The sequence below is a fragment of the Meleagris gallopavo genome, chromosome 1 (genome assembly GCF_000146605.3).
Source record: "Meleagris gallopavo isolate NT-WF06-2002-E0010 breed Aviagen turkey brand Nicholas breeding stock chromosome 1, Turkey_5.1, whole genome shotgun sequence".
Classification (NCBI taxonomy): Eukaryota; Metazoa; Chordata; class Aves; order Galliformes; family Phasianidae; genus Meleagris; species Meleagris gallopavo.
The window spans coordinates 129,291,395-129,296,259 of NC_015011.2; the positions used below are offsets into that span (position 1 = coordinate 129,291,395).

At 41.1% G+C, this 4,865-nt stretch overlaps 1 protein-coding gene across 1 annotated transcript in view; it reads right to left on the minus strand.

Annotated features, from left to right (window-relative positions):
• INPP4A (inositol polyphosphate-4-phosphatase type I A) overlaps positions 1 to 4,865 on the minus strand; it is a 109,972-nt gene that overhangs the window by 86,496 nt on the left and 18,611 nt on the right. The window lies entirely within an intron of this gene.

The following is a 4,865-nucleotide window of genomic DNA, read 5'->3' on the forward strand; positions in this document are numbered from 1 at the left end:
TTTTCTTTCTCTTTTTCCCTTCCTAGGATAACTGATCTGGTTCTGCTGACACTGTAAGTGTACCAGGTGGGGTGCTATTAGTGTGCTCGCACAGCCCGGCAAGACCAGGGGAAAAAGCTCAAAACCCCAAGAAAAATTATAAAACAACAACAACAACAAAAAGACAGGGCAGTACCCACTTATTCATTACAAACTTATAATAAAGAGGCTTCACTTAAGTACGCTGGGGACAATTCTGGAATCGAATGCAGTGAGAGGAGAATGGACAGAAGGACTACAGGATGCATGTGAGTAGGAAGCCTATGTGCCTGACACCAGGACAAAGTGCCTACCGGAGAGCACAGCTGCATTACAGCCAGGGCATCTGGGGAAAGGTTGGATTCTGGCAGCCTTCCCCATATCTCTCCATGTCATTAGGGACCAACTACCACAAATCAATCTGATCACATAGCCACTCCCCAGGCCTGCAGACTCCCCACCACTTTCAATTGAGAGCAGGCACTTTGAAGCCAAAGGCAGGCATTTCATGCTAGACAGAGTTCAGATGCAGCACGGTGCTGATTACATTTCTGAAAATCATATTATACCAAGCAATTAGCACTAAGTAAACCAAGGCTTCGGGAAGGGCAGATGAAATCCTTTACTTTTGAGCCAGCAGGTCAACCACATGGAAACAAACACGATGGAATGAATGGAGAAAGTATTGTCAAAAGAAGCTCCTGGCCTGAGGAAATATACTATTACAATGCATAGACCTGCTTATCAGCCATTCATATAAACACCCCAGATATTTTGGAAAAAGGCACTCAGTTTATGTCAAAGCACTTACAGCAGAACATCTTTCCTCATCCCTAGCAAATGTCCTGCTGGCTATCATCCAAATAAACAGATCTGTACTGAGAATTCTCAGGGCAAAGCTAACAGCAAAGCATGACTTTTATAGCTCTTGCAGTTCTGTCTTCTTAGAGAAATACCTTTGTAAAGCTGAGTCGCACAAAGGTAAGCCCATCCACCCAATCCAAGGACACACACTGCACTCTTCACTAGCAAATCTGGTTGTTATTAAAGCCACTGAACAAACTTTCTGCTGTTGATGGAAAATGTTTACTCTCTCTTTGTATCTAAAAGCAGCAAAGAATACTGGCTTGGCAGGGACCAAGAGAAAAGAAACCAAGCTGAGCAGAGCAGTCCTTGAAGCACAGTCATGGAGATGACTAAACTCCATAGTATGCCTGAGAATAAAAACAAAACAAAGCAAACAAAAAAAAAAACCCAACACAACCAAAAAACAGCCATGACCCCTGCGAGTTTTAAACATGAATCCAATAGCAAGGACACAGTCCAAATGGCAGCTATGACACAGAACAAAACAGGAAGGTACTTTGTTGCCGTTGCTATTTGTTTTTAAATGTAAGGCATGCTTTAGTATACCTCCATTCAATATTATACACCGGTCCATCTAAGAGCATGGAAGATGACACAAAAAAAAGAGCTGTTTATGACCTCAAAGAGATGAAACACACCAGTGGTGAGCATGCACTGTGTAACATGCACATACTTAGTGCAAATGAACTTATCTGCAAATAAGAAACTATCCAGCTGCTGCAGGCAGCAGTTCTGCTGCCTAACTGGTCTCTTTGGCTTAACCTTCTGCAGTAGAAAGCGTTTGGATTCTGGGTCTAGAAGTGGGAAAATCTGAAGGCTCTTACCCTAGAAGAGGTAAAAACCTAAATACTGACCCTTTGGATAAAAGCTTGAACATGAATATTATTACAGTCTGCTAAACTGAACACTGCTGCAAGAAAGAGGTAGTGTAGGCTATTAAACAGTTTTTAATGGACGAGATAGAAGATACTCCTTTCTACTTGAGGGAATAAGCAAGAAAAGGCTCTTCTGTAATATTGAACATGATACCTCTGAACACAGTAGGGTATGGAATTCTGTTCTTTATCATCTCCAAGTCTCTGGGAACTGTTTGTTTATAAGCCATCACAATGCTAATCATGGAGTAACAGCTTCCCACAGCCTCTTTCAGGTTGGCAGATTCTGTATCAGCTTGCTTTCCCATGAAAGTTGCATTGTCCTTATTGAGAACACTTCCCTCTACCTCTGTTTTTAAGCCTTTTTTTCTCCTTAGTTATGCTATTCCAAGAAAAAAAAAAAAAAAAGCATTCTCGTTCTTCAAGGACAGAGCTGGCTTCCAATGCAATAGAGTAACAGAAACAGATTGAGGAACACCACAGAGACACCTTTCCCTTTCCAGTCACCTCTCCTTCAGCTACACACTCTGCTTCATCCTAACAGTTTGCAGCCTTGTTTATCGGAACCCTATGGAAAGGTGCAGAAACTAGATCTCAGTGTCTTGCTCAACAGAACATCAGAGTTCCCTTTCAGTGCACCTCAGCAGCAGGTTCATTTCTTCCAGCTGATTAACTCCCATGGCTATCTGTGATGTGCTATGACAAAAGCACTCTTTGTTTCTTAGGAAAATGAAAACATCCACTGGTAACAGCATCAGCCCCAGAACCTTTACCCTGTGCAGACAGCAAACAGAGGAAGCCACAGATGAAAGCAGAACTTAGTGATCGGTATGGGAGGAGGGCAAAGGATGATTTATCTCTGAAGGTAAATAAAAGGAGGCACTTCAGTGGTTGAACTTCATACCATCAATACACCATCCACCAATGTCTGAGCAGCATCTCTTCAAAAGCAAAGCAAAGCAATCCAAAAGAAGCTGTGTGAAACCATTTCCACCGTACCATACAAGTGCATTTCTTTACAGACCACCTCACACTACTACTAGAGTTAGACCCAAGTAAGATACATATTTTATGTCTGGTAAAAACCCAAAGCTACATCTGCACTGTGAACAAACTACGTGGTTACAAGCTGCCTGTAACACTCCGCACAGACCTCAGAGGGAAGTAATTCTGTCTGCACATGTAGTGAAAATGCACAAGATGATCTAAATTCCCATTTCCTCTTTATGGTCTGTTCTCAGCGGATTGAACAGGAGACATGCAGATGCTGAGATCAGAGAAAGTGGCTAAAACAAGACAAGAAAAACATAACTCACGGCAACACAGATGCACTGACCAGATGAGAGACCAGTTTACAGACTTTTCTAAGGCTCCTGCATATCAAGATGTGGACACGCTGCACAGAAAAGCAGGCTTGCATAAGGAGTCCCCAGATTGCACTTGATGTCAGCACTGAGTCAGTTGATCTTCTGGCAGCTGGCCTGCTCATATCTATCCACTTCTGTTCTCCTTTTCTCTTTATGCCAACATCTGCCCATGCTTTGCACTGACAGGGAAGGTCAGCAAGATCCTAAATGTTACATCAAACTTCATAACCAAACCACCTACCATTTCCAATTAACATCTGCCCAACATTCTCCCCGTAATTCAGAACTCTGCCCTCCTAAAAAACTATACAGCAAAAGTGTGGAAGCATCTGTAAACTCAAATTTTATGTACACGCCTTATAATTCAATTTGGATCACAGAGAAGGCACTTCTAAGAACAGCCTTCTGAGAATATTACTGTTTGTCCCATCAATATAGACACAATTTTCTGATTCTAATCTTTACATTTCTCTACAATGCACAACTACTTCTGTTTCAAACCAGCACGCCCCATCATTTGCATTGATACAATAATTTCAACTGAATATTGAACTGCAAGTCCTAACAAACCAAACAACCAAACCCAGGCAAAAACTCATTTTGAGGCAATCAGATGCTACCATCTATGACTTAAATGTTACATTTCCTTGAGCTGCCAAACAAAATGCTGTGCTCTATTAGGAACTGTCTACATCCATTCATTTCACTCATTCAATACACTCTATACATTTTCTGAGTTAAATTTTTCCCACTGTCTTCACAATGCAAGTCCTGTAGATCTCACGCTTTGTGACCTGAGACTGGGAGGTTCTTCGAATGCCTCAGAAAGAACAATTGTCCATGCTGGAGAAAGCAGCTGCAAAGACTGTTTTCTCAGTACCATCTGCTGCACTGGGTAAACTAACTGAAAAACTGGTAAAACTGAATGTGAAGCTGGCCAATTTCACTGACCATTATTCAGCATTTTTTAATAGAATTTACTTCTCATTAGCATGAAGAAAGAACTGTAATGTAAGACTTCTGTGTTTGCTGAGCAGATTCCTAATGCTTTGTCTTGTCTTCTCAACTCATCCGTATTCCTTCGCAAGTTAACAAGCTCCAACCCTCAGTATGGAAGTCATCTCCCGGTATGTTCCACACTCAAAAGGTCATGAAGAAGAACTGCCTATCTAGACACATTTACAGGCCTAGATCTGTTGTTCCTATTCACGACTGTCTTTGCCCTTTGCAGTATGGTATAACATAGCATTACATAAAAAGCTAAGAGGGAGCATATTGACTAGTAACAAATCTAGCAAGCACAAAAGTCAAGGCTGTGCTATTTTTCTTCTCCCTCTCTCCAAGTTCGTTGTTTGTTTGTTTTTCCCAAAATACATTGTGTAACAATTTAATCAGAAGGAGCTCTCCATCCATAAACTCACAAACTTTAAGTAGCATAGTGAGCCCAGCCTCTAATTGTAATGCATTGTAAATTATTCCCCAGATTAATGCCACCAAGTATCAGCGGGACCATGTAAAAATTAAGGTACTGTACACAGCAGACTGTATAGCAAAATCAAGACCAGTAGGAGCCTGAGGTGGAAAAATCTTATTAAAAATGTTGATGATGAGAAAGCATTTATTTCATTATTAATCTATATTTTTACATTCAGAACTTAATTGACTTCAGATCACTAGGGATTTTTCCCAAAACTAGGCCATGGAAAAACATTGGGAGCTGTACCATCTAAAGGTGTTT